General features: G+C 42.4%; 1 protein-coding gene across 24 annotated transcripts in view; it reads right to left on the bottom strand.

Annotated features, from left to right (window-relative positions):
- ATXN1 (ataxin 1) overlaps positions 1-21688 on the bottom strand; it is a 419791-nt gene that overhangs the window by 298609 nt on the left and 99494 nt on the right. For 23 of the 24 annotated variants that reach the window (XM_059880662.1, XM_059880654.1, XM_059880664.1 and 20 more), the window contains one exon: positions 12425-12550. The gene's annotated coding sequence lies outside the window, so the exon portion shown is untranslated. Of the gene's footprint in view, positions 1-9391; positions 9555-12424; positions 12551-21688 lie in introns of all 24 variants that reach the window. The other variant, XM_059880670.1, reaches the window with a different exon arrangement.

Below are 21688 nucleotides of genomic sequence, written 5' to 3'. Positions count from 1 at the left end.
AGCCTTCCTCAGTGATCAATGCAAAGAAATAGAGGGAAACAACAGAATGGTAAAGACTAGAGATCTCTTCAAGAAAATTAGAGATACCAAGGGAACATTTCATGCAAAGATGGGTTCAATAAAGGATAGAAATGGTATGGACCTAACAGAAGCAGAAGATATTAAGAAGAGGTGGCAAGAATACACAGGAGAACTGTACAAAAAACATCTTTAGGACCAAGATAATCATGATGGTGTAATCACTCACCTAGAGCCAGACATCCTGGAATGTGAAGTCAAGTGGGCCTTAGAAAGCATCACTACGAACAAAGCTAGTGGAGGTGATAGAATTCCGGTTGAGCTCTTTCAAATCCTGGAAGATGATGCTGTGAAAGTGTTGCATGCAATATGCCAGCAAATTTGGAAAACTCAGCAGTGGCCACAGGACTGGAAAAGGTCCATTTTCATTCCAATCCCAAAGAAAGGCAATGCCAAAGAATGCTCAAACTACCACACAATTGCACTCATCTCACATGCTAGTAAAGTAATGCTCAACATTCTCCAAGCCAGGCTTCAGCAATATGTGGACTGTGAACTTCCAGATGTTCAAGCTGGTCTTAGGAAAGGCAGAGGAACCAGAGATCAAATTGCCAACATCCACTGGATCATGGAAAAAGCAAGAGAGTTCCAGAAGAGCATCTATTTCTGCTTTATTGACTATGCCAAAGCCTTTGACTGTGTGGATCACAATAAACTGTGGAAAATTCTGAAAGAGATGGGAATACCAGACCACCTGATCTGCCTCTTGAGAAATCTGTATGCAGGTCAGGAAGCAACAGTTAGAACTGGACATGGAACAACAGACTGGTTCCAAATAGGAAAAGGAGTACATCCAGGCTGTATATTGTCACCCTGCTTATTTAACTTCTACGCAGAGTACATGAGAAATGCTGGGCTGGAAGAAGCACAAGCTGGAATCAAGATTGCCGGGAAAAATATCAATAACCTCCGATATGCAGATGACACCACCCTTATGGCAGAAAGTGAAGAGGAACTCAAAAGCCTCTTGATGAAAGTGAAAGAGGAGAGTGAAAAAGTTGGCTTAAAACTTAACATTCAGAAAACTAAGATCATGGCATCCGGTCCCATCACTTCATGGGAAATAGATGGGGAAACAGTGGAAACAGTGTCAGACTTTATTTTTGGGGGGCTCCAAAATCACTGTAGATGGTGATTGCAGCCATGAAATTAAAAGACGCTTACTCCTTGGAAGGAAAGTTATGACCAACCTAGATAGCATATTCAAAAGCAGAGACATTACTTTGCCAACAAAGCTTCATCTAGTCAAGGCTACGGTTTTTCCAGTGGTCATGTATGGATGTGAGAGTTGGACTGTGAAGAAAGCTGAGCGCCGAAGAATTGATGCTTTTGAACTGTGGTGTTGGAGAAGACTCTTGAGAGTCCCTTGGACTGCAAGGAGATCCAACCAGTCCATTCTAAAGGAGATCAGTCCTGGGTATTCACTGGAAGGAATGATGCTAAAGCTGAAACTCCAGTACTTTGGCCACCTCATCCGAAGAGTTGATTCATTGGAAAAGACTCTGATGCTGGGAGGGATTGGGGGCAGGAGGAGAATGAGAACAGAGGATGAGATGGCTGGATGGCATCACCAACTTGATGGACGTGAGTTTGAGTGAACTCCGGGAGTTGGTGATGGACAGGGAGGCCTGGCGTGCTGCGATTCATGGGATCGTAAAGAGTCGGACACAACTGAGCAAATGAACTGAACTGAACTAATGAGAAAAACAGTTTCCCGTATCTTCTTTTACCCATATTCTCATAGGACCTAGTTTGTGAAATTAGAATGAGAATTATATCTTGTGGATGATTATTGATACAATATAATAGTGAAAACAAATACACAGAAAAGTATGCTTGAAATATTGTGTTAAAAATTAACCTAAGGGCCAGACACAAAAGGACAAATATCATATGATTCCAGGTAGAAGTGGTACCCAAAGTCGGCCAACTCAGAGGCAGAATGTAGAGTAGAGGGCACTAGGACCTGGGAGAGGAAGGAACAGGGAGTTCGTGGTTAATAGGTACAGAGTTTCTTTTTGGGAAGAGCTCTGGAAATGAACAGTGCTGATGGCTGCACAATATTGTGAATGTACTTAATACCACTGCATTGTTACACTTAAAATTGGTTAAAGTGGCCAATTTTATGTTACATATACTTACTGCAATTAAATGTATATATGTGTGTGTGTGTGTGTGCACTAAGCTGCTTCAGTCGTGTCCAACTCTGTGCAACGCTATGGACTGTAGCCAGGCTCCTCTGTCCACGGGATTCTGCAGGCATGAATACTGGAATGGGTTGCCATGCCCTCCTCCAGGGATCTTCCCAACCCAGGAATCAAACCCACCTTTCTTAACTCTCTCTTGCATGGCAGATGGGTTCTTTACCATGACTGCCACCCGGGAAGCCCCTTATATCTATATCTATATCTATATATAGTATATTTAAGCATAAAATTCAGGACACATGCGGGATTGATGGCTGGGCTCCCAGGAGACAGTGCTGTTGGTTCCCTGACTCTCTCACGTGGATGAGGGCAGGACAGGCAAGGGAAGGGATGAGGCCAGTGTGGATACTCACCAGGAAACGGAGAAACGTCCACTCCTGCAAAGAAGGGGACAGCCACAGCTGAGCTAAGCCTCTGAACATCGGCACCGGCACGGAAGCTAAGCATTCAGAAGTCCTGATTTAAATGCATTAAGCAGATCTGATCTTTTGCAGGCTCTTACTCAATTTCATAGAGCAGAAAAGCACTCCAAAATTTGTCAAGTTAATAAATACGGATTTGGGTTGAATTTGCACAATATGCGCTTGTAGGTTCACTGGCCATGACCTTTGATGATCAGAATTGAACTTCCCCTTTCACTAAATGTCACTCCAAGTTTCAGACAGATTTGGAAGCGAATGCCGCTCTGTGCCCATTACTAAGTGTTTTTTAGTATCATAAATTTGGTTTCAATCAGGCAGAAGAAACAAAGCATTTAGCGTTCCTGCAATGTACTCACTCTCAAACTCTATTTTACAATGGAGAGCAAGTTCTGTCTACATGACCACCCAACACAGGGCACAAGGCCCTTACACAAGTGGCTAATTTGATGACCTCCCAGAAATGGCCACCTGCCAGCAGTATCGTTGAAAAAGGATGCTGGTCCTGAAGACAGTTGAAAATAATCCCTTTCTCATCAACTCCAACCAAGTAGATTAGGTCCTTGGAGGGCTCTAGTTTCTCTCAAAGCAGCAGAGTGCAAGCCAAGTGCCCTTAAACCAGTGGAAGAAACCACCCGAGTGGAGATTGGAAATCAGAAGTGTTCGAAAGAGGTAGGGGGTGATGGCAGGGTACAGGCAGGGGTTCGGGGAGAGACCAGGGTTGGAATCCTAGCTTTATTCCTATAAGCCCATGTGATACCCTTCAACACCAATAACCTCATCCTTTATAATAACATATCATTTGAATGTAAAAGTCACACCATTGTCCTTCATTGTGTGTGTGTGTGTGTGTGTGAGGATCAGATGAGATGAAATAGGTACACACACAAAGAAATTGATATATAAAGTATTCTTAAATTAATTTTCTCCTTAAAGGGGAAAATGTACAAAATGTGTCTCCCAGGTTTTGCTGAGGAAGCTTTTAAAGAGAGTCAACCAGTATTTATGGAATATCCACCATTTTAAAGTGTTAGTGCTATTGCTCACAAGCAACACAGGGAGATGTAAATTATGTCTTTAATTTTGAGAAAATTCGAGTCTAACAGCAGATAAGTAAATCTTGGCTAAGTCTGATCACAACCCTCTCCCATCCCCAAACCTTCAGTGGCTCTCCACCACTTCAGAAAATATTCTGACCTTAATATGAGAGTAATTCAATAGTTCATCTGTAAAATGGGGATACCTACGTTGCAGGGAATTGCAATCAGAGCTAATTTATATAAAGCACCAATTGCACAGGCTGGTGTAAGGTGGCTATGCAATCAGTAATTCACATTAATTAGTATCATCATCATCATTATTAAATCAGTCTCCTTCCTCCCAAGCTCTCATTATTCCACCTCACACACCTTACCCTGGACCCAAACCAGTCCCTGGGGTTCCTTCGGCACCCAATGCCCGTCCCTTCTCACCTCTGCCACGTGGGATCCTAGCTCGTTTCCATGCTGGGCTCAGAACGCCTTCTCCAGATCGTCACCGCCAGCAAGGAGACCAAGCCTCTCACTTCTCTGTTTTCTCACAGCATTTCCTCACCTTCCCTAACTGAACTCACTCATAGTTTCCCCCTCCATAACTGACTGTAAATTCATAAACTCAGTTTGAAGGAAGGCAAAGGTTGGAAAAGTTTGATTACCAAATGAGGACCAGTCCAACTGAATACCATGACAGTAACATGATAACATTGTTGTTGAGTCACTAAGTCATCTCCAACTCTTTGTGACCCCGTGGACTGTAGCCCTCCAGGCCACTCTGTCCATGGAATTCTCCAGGCAAGAAGACTGAAGAGGGTTGCCATTTCCTTCTCCAGGATATGTTCCCCACCCAGGGATCGAACCTGCATCTCCTGCATTGGCAAGCAGATTCTGTACCACTGAGCCACCAACGAAGCCTGGCAGGACAATAACAGCTAACATTTTGTTACAGCTTTAACTTTTCATTTCATTCTCACAAGTGATAGATGCTGCTTAATTTCTCCTAGTCCATGGATGGAAGAACCAAGACCCAAGAAGGTTAAGTAACTTGGTAAACATGACAGAGCTAGTTAGGGGCAGGTTTGCATTCAGACTCGGGAAGTTTGCCTCAAGAACCTATGCTCTTATGCTGAGTGACATTGTTTTCCAATAGCATTATAGCAATTTATTATGTCCTATTTTAAAAAACCTCTAAGGACCATAATCAGTTCTCTCAGGGCTGGGTTTTAAAACTTTAGATCCATCAAGGTGTCCTATTCTGCATTCAGATCCTTAAAGTCTCAGGAAAGGACTTCCTAATTGGGCTCCTCTAGCTTGCAGACTCCTCTGCGTGCACTCACCAACACTAAACAGCCTCCAGGAACTACAGCCATAGGATCAGCCCATGGACCCACATACGTGGTCTGCAGAGGGCAGTTCAAGATAAGCACCTACTACCCCGAGTAGCATCTGAAGCTGTAATGAAACTTACAGATGTCTATTGCCTGCTGGAGGTTTTGTCATGAGGTAGTTAGGATGCTTTCGAGGACTGGCTCTCACAAAAGGGCAATTCGACAGTCAGTACCTCCTGCTAAATGAACTGGAGCAGTCACCGGGCAAGGCCGCAGCCCCGCGGACAGTGCAGCAGAGGATAACTAACAGTGTGCATTCATCCACCTAAGCCCTGGTCTATTTCTTAACGCATCTTCTAGAGAGCCGAAGGGTCTGGCTTTCACATGAACGCGAGGCACAGGACAGGAAAAGAGGAAAATTCAGCAAAGGTTCTTCACTGTGGCAAGCCAAGATCAACTCACATGCAAGGCTGAGAAGCGATGTGGTATTTAACGCATCTCATCAGTAGTCAGTGTTGTTGACTGGCCAATTTCTTAAAATCTGCTCATCTAACGATGGCTCAACTTTTGGCGTAATTTTATACACAAGAAAACTGAAAGCTGGGTAAGAATAGCATGCAAAGAAAAAAAAAAAAAAACTGGCAAACCTCAGTCTTGCTGAAGAACTCGTTAATTCTAATAGTTTGTCTCTAGATCCTCTTGGACTTTTATGTAGACAGCTATATCACTTATTCAATATTAATAAAAATATTTTGGTTCCTTTTTTTAAAAAAAACCTGGCAAACCTCAAATTGAAATTCTCTATTCCCAGCTTACTGACTCTAACTAAAACATTAATAGGAAAAATGATATGTTATAAAATAATATACAGTATTAAACATTCTTACCCCGATGACAAAATATTCTTTAAAAAATGTGTAACGTGCCTCACACATTCATCTCCAACAAATCCCATTCTGAATTCCTTGCAAACAAGTGCCAATGATGATGTTTTTAGTGGCATTTTTAACACGTGACACTAAAAAAACCATCCTACTCCCCCATTTGAAAAGGAAATTTTGAGGATGCCAAATTAATTTTGAAGATGACTTTTCATTCTATTTAAGCCAAGATATTTTTTTCTCCTTTGATATTTTAACCAAATAGAATTCTTAGAAATGAAAAAATAGTAACAAGTATATTTCCAGAGCAGAATAGCCTTTCAGAATCAAAAACGTTACATCAATGCTTTCCTGCTATCCACTCTTGACTTTTTAAATTCCCTTAGGAAAAAATACCACCTATTCATACTACGTTGCCAGCACTGGATGTGTTATTTCTTTGGATTTATGATTTGGCTGATATGATTTTTCATGACATAATACAGTGGTTTTTTTTTTTTTTAAAGCAATTTCTAGTAACTTCACTGATATGGCTACTGAGAAGCTGACATGATCCTCCCTGATGTTAGAATTTTCAAATACCAAAGATCCACCCTATTTCTTTAGTGAAAATGGTCTGATGCTGAATCCAACAACTTTTGTAAAAACTATTTAACCAAAACATTTCCTTTATATCATTTCTATAACAAGGTAATTAGCACTGAGCTTATCTGAAAAATGTTACATCTCCCCTGAAGGATTACTTGTATATTCATAAATGAATTCTTTCCTTTCTTCTCACCTTCCATAAATACGTACGGAGCTAAATTATGTGGCGGAATGGGCTTAATACTTGCAATACAAGGTTTAAAATAAACCAATCTCTGCCGTCATGAGCCACCCACAGAGATAACTTTGTAAACAAAGAATTGCAGTACATAGAGCAGGAAAAGGGGACATTTCTATTTGGCCTCAATGAAAGAGGAGTCCACTGGGTACAGAAACAGAATCTCACACCGAAGAATCAACGTGAAGAAAGGCATGACTATTAAAATACACAGTATGTTCAGAGTAGAAGGAAGTGTGTGGAGAGATGCGAGGGGTGGCAGATGAGGTTTAAACACTAAGCTGATAACGAGTTCCTAGGGGGTCTTAAATATCATGCGACGAAATTCACTTAATCTCATAGGGAAGAAAAAAGCTAATGAAAACGCTTTAAATTTTTCCTTGCATTTCATCCTATTCATTCATTACTATGAAAAATACCAAGAGAAATATTTTTTAAAAAAGAAGTACCGATCACTCTCACGCTGCAAACATCTTTCCTGTTTGCTTTATTCACGTCTACTCTTTGCTGACAGGCACCCATTCCCATCATGACTTTGTGACCAATACGTGTATGCAATTTTGAATTATGAATTTTACACTTAACATTGTATTAGAAACAGTCTTCTGTACTTCCACACACTGTCAAGGGTTTTCAGGAATAATTCAATCAGATCCTTTTCTTTAAGAAGGTAATTTTCAAAATAGTAGGATGAATGGGATAGAGAAAGGAAAGACTGGAGGCAAGAATACTCTTTGGGGGCTCTCCCGGTGGTCCAGTGGTTAAGAATCCGCCTTGCCATGCAAGGGACATTGGTTTAATCCCTGGTCTGGGAAGATCCCACATGCTATGGAGCGACTAGGCCCACCCACCCCAACTCCTGAGTCCACACGCTGCAACTACCGAAGCCTGAGTGCCTAGAGCCTGTGCTGCAGCACAAGAAAAGCCACTGCAATAAGTCCATGCATGGCAACCAGAGAGTAGCCCCTGCTCACAGCAACTGGAGAAAGTCCATGCACAGCAACAAAGACCCAGCACAGCTAAAAAGTAAAATAAACCTTAAAAAAAAAAAAAAAGGCAGACTACTCTTTGGAAGTGGCTGCCCTGGTCCAGGCAAGTGATGCTAACAGCCTGAAAGAGAACTTGGGTGAGGAAAGGAGAAGAGTGGATAGTCTGAAATCTATTTAAGAGGCAAAAACTACATGTGGTCAAGAGATGACATACAGGAAGAGGAGGAGGTGACCAGCCTCGGTGACTAGCTGGCTGGTGACCTTGTTTCTCTAAACAAGGAACCCATAAAGGGAGACAGGAGAGTGAAGGTACACGTTTAGCCTCAAGGTGAAGACACCTTTGGAATATTCAAATCAGAGCCATCTGGGAGGAAGTCAGAAGCCAGTGACCTTAAACTCTGCGGAGAAAGGGGAACAGTGTTAGTCATTTGAGCGGAGCTGATAATGATGCCACGAAGCAGTGAAGCCTTCAGGGCGCGCGTGTGCAGGAACCAACATGGGTGAGTTTCAGTTTTCACTCCAACAGTGTGCAAACGCGGCTGTTAATTCTAACTTCTTTTGAGGCAGAGCAAACACCTCCCTTCAAAGCTCTCAAACTGTCACCAAGGAAGGGTACCTTTCACGGCAATCAATGTGGGCTTTGATGACGCCTATTACAAGACAATTCACTGCGTTTCCTGAACTGGTGTGGTTTCACTCACAGTTAGACCAAACCACACAGCCGCTCTGAAGGGCTGATGTAATTATTAGCCCGTGATGGTATCAGGAGAAGAGCGAGCTGTAACACATCTCACCCAAGGCATGCTTGGTGCTGCTTTACCGCCCAGCGTCTCAGGGACGTGGAAGGTAACTAACTCCTTTGAACTAGAATGTATTCGGAGAGCTCTCCGACCATAGTCTTCAAGGAGGCTGCTGAGCTTGCTCTTTTCTTCCATCGGCTTTCCAGAAGCAGGGCCTAGGTGGCCATTCAGAACCCCTGCAATTCTCAAGGCTGCCTGTGCTAAACAGCACAAGTGACATAGTTTCTAACTAGACAGATCTCCTTTAAAAGCAGTTTTTTCTCTTTTCAAACTGTGGACAGCTACTTAAAAGGAAATATTCCAGGCACCGCTAAAGACCTCCCAAACAGCAATGCCAGCACCTGGTATTTCGTGAAAATCACACACTTTATCATTTCTTTAATTTTCTCCCCGGTTATTGCTTAAAGCCTTTAACAAAGGCTCGAAGATGCTTATATCAGTAACTTATATCTGGAAGAAGTCACACAGAGGAAAATCGAGTCAATTCTCCACGAAGCACATATTAAAAAGCCTCTTTTGCCCTTAACACCGCTTTGGAAACCCATGCGTTTCTTTCCTTCCCTTAGCTGAGAATCTGATAAAAAGCCCCATCTACTCTGGTCCACTCTCTGCTTACCAAACCCCCAGCAGATGAGGTTAGGTGGAGACCAGGAAGAAGATGCTTTCCTGTCACCAGGCTCAAATGTGCTCTTAACACAAGCTTAATTCAGCTTTGGCGCAACTGTGCTAAGAAAAAAACAGAGACAAAGCAAGAGTCAAAAGAAAGGCTGCAGAAAGCGTCTGGTGCCGTGGTTATCCCGGCAGCTAATAAATTTCCTGATTCCCCTACTTGTTCCCTCCTCGGCCAGTCAGGCTTCTGCGAGTCCTTCGGTTTAGTTTTTGGCTTGAACTAGCTGTCAGGTGTTCTGCCGGTTGTGGATCCTCCAGCAAAGCCCTTCGGGAGACGCACCAGAAGCAAACACCACATCTCTTCTGGATCATCCAAGGCCGGGCTGGATGTGGAAGAGGGAAGGAGAGGGCCAAGCATCACCATTGCCATCTGTCAACGTGAGAGTCAGATCCTGAATCTGCCACCACCACTGCGGGGGCTTTGACGCGTGTCCACTGCAGCTCAGCTTTTTCCCTTCCAGCAATGGGACCACTCTCCTGCCACCCAAATGGACAACCTGCGAGGCTAACAGCTGAAAGTAACAGCATTAAACGAACGGCCACAGGCAGCCAAGGAGGCCCTGGGAGCCAAGGATACAGCATCCAAATCACCACAGCACCACGCCATCCTCCCATCCTTCCCCCCGTGGGCTCCATCGAGTCCTGTGCCCACAGCTAATGTTTCTGCTCTGCTAGACGTGGGCTTAGGGCTCCTGCCATTACCAGGGAACAGTCAAGAGTCAATGGTAACACAGCAAGAGACATAACCAGAAGGTTTCTAAAGGAGCCGCTGACCTAGGGGAACATTTCACACATTTAGATACAAAAAGGGGTTTCTCAGGGGTTCAGAGAATACGCTGACTCCACATCCTGATAAGGTCGGGAGATAGAAGAGCGATTGTAACCCTCATGGTTTGACACTGCTCAGATCAACAAGGAAGTATTTCCTGGGCACATTAAATTGTGCTCAGATCTGGACCCTCTGCTGTGGGCAAGGAGACCAAGAAGAGGATGAAGAAGTAGCCTCAGAGAGTTACTCGCACACCTCAGTGCGGAAGAGCTCTCTGTGAGGAGTTTCCTGGGCTTAGCACCCTCAGAAATTGTGACTCATCGAGCCCAGTGTTGCTAAATCTGCAGCTTTAATACACACGTCCCAGCGATTCTGCTGGAGGGGGTGCTGGGCTTGGACCACCTTTGAGAACCACAGGGCTATGACCTGATTCCTGTCCTCAAGTCTACAATGCACAAAGTGGTGCACAGCCAAGGATTTTTTTAATTTTTTTTTTTTTAAGATGCAGGCTGTCATTGGTACAGGAGTTCATAAGGAGAAGCCAGTCGTTAGGTCCTGAGGATTCAGGGCAGACTTTGTGAGTGTGAGCCAGGCTTGGTGGTCAGGAAGGACTTCGATAGAAAGAGACAGCCCCATGCAATCATCTTAAACCAATCTCTCTGTTCAGAACAAGGCATAACAGAAGATGGAGACGGGGCTACAAGGCCACCACTGAACAGGTAGAGAGGCTTTGTACATCGACTGCAGGGAGGAGATGGTCACCAGGAAAATCATAAAACTGGCATCTCCAGATAACACTGTGTTTGCATTTTTTCATTCTGCCACATTCGTGTGGTTTCCTGCACTTCATAATTTAACATTTGTAAGAGGAAAAAAAAAATGCTGTTATGAAACCCAAATAATGCACCACTCTGAGGCTGACAGCGAGCCAGCTGCTAACAAGAGTGACATGTGAACATCATTTAACGTGTCATTCACAGCTCTGCTTCAGAATAAGGGATACTGAGTAAGAAAGAGAAATCATAAATTCCATTCAACGTGAAACAAAGTTTGGGGCTCTGAGGGGTTAAAGGGCTGGCAGAAAACCCATGACACAGCGACAGCGGGCACAGAGAAAGAAGAAGTTAGATCCCCAAGAGAAAAATAGAGGACAAGAATTCAAAAGCAACCTATCTCGTTTATTCTAATGTTATATTCATAGAGCACTACGCCATGTTTTCTTTAATGCTGCAAGGGAATAAATCACGAGCCGGAACTGCAAAGCCTGCTTGTCCAAAGGGCTGTGTCACCAAACAGAAGGAAGGAGCAACCCCAGGTGCCTGCACCCTTTTCTTCACAGCGGTTAGTCCAGTGAGCCCCCTGCCAATGATGACTTGCCAAGGGCACACCATAAATTCAGAGAAGCAAGAATCAAAAGGTATAATTATTTCATTAACTTCATTAGAATGAACTGTGGAATTTCACATTTGCAAGCCACCCTGGACATCCTCAAGACGGTGGTGTTTTTACAGGTGACTCATTCCAAGAGGGTGGATAAGTTGTCCAAGGTCAAGATATGTGAGCAGAACTGGGCTTCCATCTGAGGCCTTTGTTTCCAAGAAATACACTGAAGCAGGCTGATAAAACTTCCTTGGAAGTCCACATTATTTTGGTGTTGAGTTTGGAATTTATTATTTATTTATAGCTTGGCACATTTGCATTCCACCCCTCTCCCCTCTCAAACCAAGACTGTTGTTCCAGTTAGTTAGTTAGTTAAAAGGTTCACAATAGGGACTTCCCTGGTTGCTCAGTGGTTAAGAATCCACTTTCCATGCAGGGGATGCAGACTTGATCCCTGGTCAGAGGACTAAGATGCCACATGCCGCTAGAGCAACTAAGTCCTTGTGCTACAACTACTGAGCCAACGCAAGACACTGCACGACACAAGGACCCCACATGCCACAACTAAGACCGATGCAGCCAAATAAATAAATGAATAAATATTTTTTAAAAAGGTTCACAATAGATCCTGTTGAATAGGCTCTGGAAACTCGCAGTGCCTCTCACCTTGCTCATCCCAATACTTCACTTAAAGGATAACAAATGTGCCCCTAGACTGAATCTACTGTCTCTCATGTGATTAACCCAATATTCTCTCCACTGAAATGCAATACACGGAAGATGAAGTTTGTTGCCTATGTGTTTAGTTCGGTTCTTTCTAGTCTTTCCTAACCACCAATGCATTCCGCTCAAATCCTACTCTTCTGCAAATTTCAGAAATGAACACGCTAAGTCACTTTCATTGTTCTTTCAGCTCTCCAGCACTTGATCAACATTTCCTCAACATCCTGTTGCTTGGGTTGAATAAGATGTCCTGGGACACCAAACCAACGATGATGGATGAAATTTACAGCTGATGGATGCCAAGCCCTTCAGATGACTTACCCAAGACCATTTGTGTTTCAGGATCGTTCGTGCAGGCTGAGGTCTCCTCCTCCTCTCTTGTTCATGGTCTGTAGCAGCACTGCTTGGGAGGCCTCGACATAAGCTCTTTCATTTTGCTCCAGACTGCTGCAGTAAAACAAAACACAACACCAAGTCAGAATGAAAAATAAATGCCACTTCAAGCAGTTCGTTGATATTCAGGGGGAAATCCCTGGCCTTTCTCAGATGTATATTTTATAACCTCAAACAAGCATGTTAATTACCAGAACGAATCTATCACACAACTGATCTCCATATGGTACTTTGAAATGCCGGTGATGGGGAGGGGAGGGGAGTACAAAAAAAGACAACAAAACCCCTACTAGATAGGTGCTGCATCTCAGGACACTTACCGCTGATACTGCGCTTGCAAGATTTCAAGTTTACTAACTGAAATAAGAAATTAAAGAAGAATTCATGATGTTGAAACAGAGATGCTGACGTGCAGTTCTCGAGGGCAGAAAGTGGAGAAAGTTATGTTTTGAATTAAAATTCATCTGATTCTGCCCATGAAAGATTCAAATTGAAGGAGCTAATATTAGTAGTTTTCAACGAAGGATTACTAGGATTGAACAGAAATGGCAAAGTGTGAGAGAGAGGACATTTTCCATTTTGCGCTCCAAACAGGTAATTGATGGGCTTTCGTTCTGACTTGGTCTATCTTGATAAATAACCTTCTCCACCCAAGCTGGAAAGCGGCATTTACTTCACACACTGAATATGTAATGAATGGGTAAAATATGCATGCCTCTTAACCCCCACTCAGAGCAGCTGATAAAGCCCACACATTAGAACTGTGTGTGACAAGTCGCTCTGAAAAGTTCTCCACTGGGCTGTGAGCTTCCAAGGCTCACTGCTCACAGGGTGCTGTTCGGGCTTCTTCGGATGCTTAGTCAAACCACCACACCACCCCCTACCCCCCGCCATTGTTTGTTCTTTGACAATGGCCATTTGAGAGCCTGGAAACGATCCTCAAAAGATGTCTGCACCCTTTCTGAGCCTTTTCTGAGCTCTTCCGCATCTATTCTGAAAGCCCATTGGAAGGCTGTCACCCCGTTCTCTAACTATGGTGACTGCACCCCACTTGTAACTGGAAACCCTCTATGAATCTCCAAAGGTCCTGAATCAAGGAGCTCACCATGCACTGACCCAGTTGTAAGAGACAGCATATACTTTCTGCACCTCCCTAGGCTGCTGTGTGAATAATCAATTCCTTGAAAGCCTTCTGAAGCTATTACTTTATAGAATACTCAATGTTTTTTTAAGAGGACTTGGGTGGGGGGTGTGGACTGCTGGTTCAATTCATGTTGGCACTTCAACATTTTGAGGAGGAGGAGAAAGCCACTTTGGTTAATGTTTAAACAAGCGAGTTGAGTGTAAGGCCATTAGATTTTCAGTCTAGCTGGAAGAGCAAATGCCTGAAAATGGCCAAGACTCTTTTATTTTTCTTGATGCTATCAATTCCCACTGAAAGTGAGGTTGTAACAATTTTATTAGTTTTCTGAGCAGTTTTCATGAAATGTAACTCAGCTCCCACTCAAATGTGTAACAGTAACATATTGATACAAATCAACACGAGCCAGGAAGTTCAAAGCATGACAAACTGTCTTCAGTTTACCGATTTGGTAAAAACAGAATTTGGAAGACAGGAGGATTTAAGCAAGCCCACTGAGAGTTACTGGCTGGTATCAATCTTCTTTTACTAAAAATAAACTGCTGCAATTCTCTTGTTACCAGCTTTATGTACTGGTATTTTAGAACTAGAAGTGTCTTTGTCATCTAGTCCAAGATTCTTCTGCAAATAAAGCTGCTGGCCCAGAGAAGGTGAAGAGCCTCTTAAAGTCACACAGCAAGTTTATCTCTGCCTTGACTAGACTCTGGGTTTAATCACTCATGCCCTCTGACTCTTAATGGGCATAATAATGTCACTGAGTACAATGTAATGTGTTGATTTGAAAAGTTTACCAGAAGCACAACACTTTCTCATAATATTCTTTCTCTTTTTCTGTTTTATTTCTGTGTAAAGAAATTCATTTCTGGATTATATTCTTGTCACCAAGCAGAGCCAAGTGATCTGGGAGAGGAGATAATGTCTCCATTATTAGCTCAGGGCCCTATCTCTGGCTTCAAAAACCAGGTGTTCAGAGGAGTAAGGTTTAGACTATTTGCAGAGGAGAAAAAAGAAAAAAGGACTCATCTGAGTGACAAGATTTTCCATTCTTATCTCTGTAGATGTGAAGAACTTGGAAGTGATTCATTTTGTGTTTTATAGCTGACCCTCAATTACACATAGTGTAACAAGCATGAAACCATTTATATCAAAAGAAAACCACTGAAAATTCTACACACCTCCTTTTAAGCAAGAATTGTAATATACTTTCCTCCTTCAGCAAAACTTTTCAGCAGTGCTGCTGCTGCTGCTAAGTCGCTTCAGTTGTGTCCAACTCTGTGCGACCCCATAGACACCAGCCCACCAGACACCTCCGTCCCTGGGATTCTCCAAGCAGGAATACTGTGCTGCTAATCACCCACAAAACAAACTGGCTTGAGTTTAATCTCCTTTGCCTGCCCATTCTTGCTTGCCGGTTGAAGTTATAAATAGAGATAAGACCAAAAGTCCAGAAAGACGAAAAGAACACCAGAGGCCTAGAGCATTCATTGATTTGCCTGAGCACTGAAAGTTAGCTACAGAAACAGGGATTGCCCTCTAGATGATATCCTTACAGGGTTTTAAAATTTGATAAGCGTTTTGTGATAATTTTCTGAACAGTTATAAGCAGCAGCAACAAAATATAGCATATCAACATAACTCAAAAGCAGTGGTCTAAAAGCCATGAGGTTTTTGTTTTTTTTTTTGTCTGAGTTTTGCAGCTTAGTCTATTTTTAAATTTAAGTCATAATCTCCTATGCAGAATTAGTTCCTTATCTATCAAATAAAGGGACCTAAGTAAGGGCTCTCCATAATGAATTCCTAGTGATAATTCAAGTTGTTTTCATATGCAATTGAGTATACCATATCAAATTAAATTTCCACAAACACAATTTTATCTTATATGATCCATTAAGATTCATTTTAATCCTAAATTCCAACAATTAGACACAGATTGCATAGAAGGTGAGTAATGGGTTCATGGTGGAATAATCCCTTGGTGGGGAACGAGTGTTCTTGTCTATCAATAGCTCTGGGGAGATGAGCTTTCCATTTGAGAAGAGTCAGATCACTCCCTTACACCATTCACAAAATAGAAAGATGGTAACAACAATCCTACATGCAGGGCAGCAAAAGAGACACAGATGTAAAGAACAGACGTTTGGACTCAGTGGGAGAAGGCGAGGGTGGGACAGTTTGAGAGAATAGCATTGAGACATGTATATTACTGTATATAAAATAGATGACCCATGCAAGTTTGATGTATGAGGCAGGACACTCAAAGCCAGGGCTCTGAGACAACCTGAGAGATGGCGTGGGAAGGGAAATGGGAGGGGGATTCAGGATGTGGGGACACGTGTATATCTGTGGCAGATTCATGTTGATGTATGCAAAAATCATCACAATGTCGTAAAGCAATTATCCTCCAATTAAAATAAATAATTTAAAAAAAGAGAAATAAGGGTAAAAAATAAATTCTAGGTAACTTAAACATATTAAGATGTGTTCACCCAGACATAGATTAACATAGTATTTATTATGCATACTGACAACATTTTATGCAGTAACACACAAAAAGAATAATGTTACAATCACAAAAGGCCTCGGAGGCCACTGGAAAGACTTTGGCTTTTTACCTTAAAATACAAAGACAGTAGAGGATTTTGAAATGAGCAGGATAATGATCTGCCTTATGTTTTAAGGGATCTTTATATCTGTTGTCTGAAGAACAGATTCTAAGGAGGCAAGGCAGAAAACACAGAGTCCACTTAGGCAACTGCAAAAATTCAGGTGAGACGCTCGATACGTGGACTGAGGTGATGACACTGGAGGAGGAGGCTGTGAGAACTGGCGAGATTCTGGACACACGGCGAAGGTCAAGGTGACAAGTGGTAGAAGAGAAAGAAAAGAGTAAAGGATCTTTCCAAATTTTTGACCCAATCATCTCTAAGAATAGAGTTGCCATTCACCAAGATAGAAAAAACTGGAAAAGGCAGGTGTCAGGAAGGGCCACTTTTCCGTATTAAGCTTAAGATGCTTGTTAGACTCCTAGTGAGCTATCAGGTAGACACCTGGATGTGGGTGTTTGGAATTCACTGACATGTAGATAGGATAGAAGATACATGTGAAAGCATGAGTTACTGTTACGGGCAGCGTCCAAGAAGATGGTGCCCAGCTATCCTACCTTGGTATTCATGTCCTTATTATAATCCTCTCCCCTGAGTGCAGACTGTATTGAGCGACTCCAGCAAACAGAGTGGGGCAGAGGTAATGGAATGTCACTTCCAAGGTGAGGCTACAAGACTGTAGCTTTCATCTTGGGTACCCTCTTGCATTCTCTCCTGGATGACTTAATCTGGGGGAAGCCAACTGCCAGACTGTTGAAGCCATCCTGTGCAGGGGCCCACATGGCCTGCTGGCAGATCCCAGGCACACACAGCCTGCCTCCACCCTTCAGATGAGACTGTAGCTGATCCTTCACATTAGCCTGGGCTAATGGCTTGACTGTAATCTTAGGAGGGGCCTTGAGCCAGAGATACCCATCTAAGGTGTGCCCTGATTCTTACTCATGGAACTGTGAGATAGTAAGTTTTTGCTACTTTAAGCCACCAAGCTTTAGGGTAATTTGTTACAGAGAAATAGATAACTAATACAGTTATGATGCACCGGGCACTGTCTAGAAATTTTACCTGACTTATTACAGTTGGAGACACTGAGTCACAGAGAAGCTATATCACTTGCCCAACATCACACATATGTGACTGAGCAAGAATCAAGCCCAGGTCATCTGACTCCAGAGCTTCAGCTCTTAATGACCACATATCAAGACTCCTCTAGAATAACCTATTCTCCTGCAATGAATGTACAAACCTGAAATTTGACGTACTGCAAAAAGTGCTAACATCACATAGTTCATACAAGCAATGGTCCATATGCATTTTCATCAGATTTCTTAAGCTGCCACATAGCCTTACAATTCTCCAGTCTTTGCTATCCCAACTACGTCACGCTTAGTCGCTCAGTCATGTCTGACTCTTTGCAACCCCATGGACTGTAGCCCACCCACAGGCTCTTCTGTCCATGGGGATTCTCTAGGCAAGAATACTGGAGTGGGTTGCCATGCCCTCCTCCAGGGGATCTTCCCAACCCGGGGGTCAAACCCAGGTCTCCCACTTTGCAGACTCTTTACCATCTGAGCCACCAGGGAAGCCCACCTGTACTACAATCTACACTCACCTGTCAAAGAAGAGATAAAAGCAGCCTCTTGCTGTCTGAACAGTAACCTTAGTCTGGTTAATTTCAATCTGGTTAACTAGCTGATTTAACTATCAAAGAATTTCCAGAGTGTTGGAGTTTCCTAACACTCTAAAATATTGACTGAATGTGGTCCCTTTGAACATGTAAAAAGTTCTCTCTCAAACTACTAAAGTGGTAAGAAAAGAATAAGATACTGAATAAGATAGTCACAGTAAATTCTGCTTGAATTTCTTAAATAATAAGGGAAAGTATGCCAACAATATTAAGTTTTTAAGTAGAAACTGGCAAGACCAGAATATTAAAAATGATAGCTCTTGAACTGTACAAAATCCAAAGGCTGTTGTCCCTTTAATTATTGTAACACATTAAGACGTTCCCATTCTTTCCCTGACACAGACATGTGAAATACAGAAAAAGAAGTGACCTCTGAACGTTTGCCTCAACACAAATTTAGAATGTCACTGTCGTCGAAAAGGGCTGCTGCTGGCTAATCCATCACTCCTATTTTCCAGGAGGAAAACACCCATGTATTTGCAGCCAGCAGCCTGTCCCCCCATCCACACTGTAGAATGCTTTTCTTTTGTTAAAATTCTTAAGATTGTGCCCACCACCAATGGGAGCCAAAGAGCTGGAAAGAAAGTGTCATAAAAAAGAAATACAACAAAACCCACTGCCATTTACAAATCTGTCACAAAAAAGCGCCTGTGTTTTATAAAGGGGCATGAGACACATCACCAAAGGTATCTTTTGCCATTTAAAAATACCAAACAGTAGTAACAACTCCACTGCTAGGCTGCTGGGACTTGATCTGCAGTTTGGACAATTTGTGTGGGGAGATTACTTTGTCATAGGACACAGGGAACAGATGCAACCAATTAACACAAAGAAGTGTTTAAAATAGTTTCAAAACATATGAGTTTGGAAACAGAAGTTCCAAGCAGCTTCAAAGATGGTAAGCAAAATAGTTTAATACAAGGAAGTATGAGTAGTTTTCCTTTTAAAAAGAGAGGCAAGGAGATAAGGTGGTGAATTTCCTTGGGCCTTCCTCTAAATAAAGCACGAATTTTAAGGAAAGTACCTGAGAAAAACTGCTTTTTATTTTTGAAAAATGGGGAGAGGGCAACCTGTATGATAATTAGTCAGTATGGTTTAATGAGCTGATAAGAGTTCATTGTGGGACATTCCATTATCCTAAAAAAAAAGAGACAAAAAGGTTGCAAAAAATTGGGGAAACACACTTGAGGGACTTTGATGTATTAAAATGTATGATAAAGCTCTCATAGGGGACAAAGCATGCATCTTGGTCCAAAATATATTGGCCACAGAATACTTTTTTCAAATAGGCAACCAGTATACATGCGTGACAAGAATACACCCCTGGAAAACAATACACGAGGCCAGGGGTTCTCAAAGATTTTGGTCTCAAGTCCTCTTTACACTCATAAAATATACTGAGGACCCCAAAGCACTGTTAATGACATAGATTACCTTTAATGATATTTATATTAGAAATGAAAACTGAATTTTAAAATCTGTATTAATGCATTTAGCTTAAGTAACAAGGTACCAACTGCATCTTATATAAAACAGCAAAATAACCATATTTTTTCAAAACCAAAAAGTTAATGAGAAGAGTGAGACTGATGTTCAATTCCACAAATCTCTTTAGTGTCTGGGTTCACAGAAAACAGTTAAATTTTCACAAATGTCTCTGAATTCAAGTTGCTGTGATATGCTGTTTGGTTGAAACAGAGGGAGAAAATCTAGCCTTTGTTTTCAGCTCCTGGTGGAAGTTCTCCTTTAGTGCTACACCAAAACTCAACAAGGGCTAGTTTCTTAAAGGGTGGTAGCAAAGTGGAATCTGAAACTTACCAACGAACTCCTTGTACTCGGTTCTATTAAAATCCGTTGGTTTGTCTTGCACTTTGGATGGATCCTTTTCCATGTGTGGTTTCGTAAAATCACACACTGGTTGTACACACGTGCCTGCTTGGTTGCTCAGTCGTGTCCGACTCTTTGCAACCCCCTGGACTGTAGCCCACCAGGCTCCTCTGTCCATGGAATTTCCCAGGCAACAACACTAGAGTTGGTTGCCATTTCCTACTCCAGGGGAGTACTTCCCGACTCTGGGATCGAACCTGTGTCTCTTGCGTCTCCTGCACTGGCAGGCAGATTCTTTACCACTAGCACCACCTGGGAAATCCCATACACTGGTCACTGGAAAATAAAATTAGCTCACTGACTTACACAGACTTCCGAGCAGTGTTCACTATACAACATCATCATACATCACGCAGCTCTGAAAAACTCTTCTATACACCTGTGAGAGAGCAAGACTGGATACCCAGTAGTATTATAAAAATAGTTTTGACCCTGCAGACCTCTCTCACCCACCCAAAATGGTCTTGGAGCTTCTCAAAGCAGGAACTGCTGACTAAGGAGACTAAGTTCTGAAGATCCCTCCCAGAAGAAAAGCATAGAACATTGTTTCCTTCCTATCCTAGGATTCTGTGACCCTAAACAAGGTCTACTGGTCCACAGCCATGGCATAAACCATGAGGGGTCAGTTGGACAGGATTGACTATAAAGAAAACATTTGGTTATTTGGGTTATCCCAGGTAGGAATCTGTGAGAAGTGTACACTTTAGAATCTTTCAGCAAACACTTTCTTCCAACCTAGGCCTTAATAATTTAGGAAGGATTTGTTTTAACCAACAGCAATCAACTTTTTAAGTACCCTGAAAGAGACTCAGAAAGGCCTATTTCATGAAATCAGTTAATGAAGTAACTATGTAGTTATCAGGGAGTAGCGACCCACTCCAGAATCCTGGAGAATTCCAAGGATAGAGAAGCCTGGTGGGCTACAGTCCATGGGGTCTCAAAGAGTTGGACACGACTGAGCAACTAACACTTAGCTTAGCACTAGTTATAAACCATCCCCTCTTTAAGAACTAAAAAGAACGACTAAACAACACTGGTTATCTTTGGGTGTCGATGTACACATGCAATAATACTAATAGCTAATATTTCAGTATTAAACTTGCAAATTATCTCTTTAAGCCTGACAACCATCCTAGGTGGCTGACACTTTCCTATTATTTTGTTGTTTTTTTTTAAATTGGAGTATAATTGCTTTACAATGCTATGTTAGTTTCTGCGGTGCAGCACTGAGAATCAGCTATCTGTATACATATATTCCCTTTTCCTATTTTTAATAAATGAAGAAATGAAGCTGAATGGGGCTAAATAACATACTCAAAGGGCTAAATAACCAAGAGACAGATCCAGGACTTTAACCTCTATCTGTATCTGTCTGACACCAAGGGTCTCTCCAGTCCTCACTATGCTGCCTCATTTCCAATTAATCATTTGCTGACCTTCCCAGTGGCTCAGCAGTGAAGAATCCGCCTGCAATACAGGAGACTTGGGTTTGTTCCCTGTGTCGGGAAGATCCCCTAAGGGAGGGAATGGCAACCCACTCCAGTATACTTGCCTGGAAAATCCCCAAAACAGAGGAGTCTAATGGCTCCACAGGGTCACAAAAAGTCAGACCCGACTGAGCACACACGCACAAACTTCAGCAATCCAGATTCTTTCGCTGGCAGTTATCCCCAAAATCATGAAATACTTTCATCACTTTCCTGTTGGAAAGTGAAGAGGTGCTCAATGAATTGGCTCAGAGGCCACCCCAATAAATGTACAAAGCAGGAAGATTCTTTCACCTCCCAAAGCGGAAGGGTCACCCCATGGAAAATGAAGTCTCACTCAAAAGCCACATAAGCAGGATGCTGTGAAGTCCAATCTTTTGATCCCTAAAA

The sequence above is a fragment of the Bos taurus genome, chromosome 23 (genome assembly GCF_002263795.3).
Source record: "Bos taurus isolate L1 Dominette 01449 registration number 42190680 breed Hereford chromosome 23, ARS-UCD2.0, whole genome shotgun sequence".
NCBI classification, from domain to species: domain Eukaryota; kingdom Metazoa; phylum Chordata; class Mammalia; order Artiodactyla; family Bovidae; genus Bos; species Bos taurus.
The sequence above is the reverse complement of the archived record's forward strand: the minus strand, read 5'-3'. Positions and strand labels throughout refer to the sequence as shown.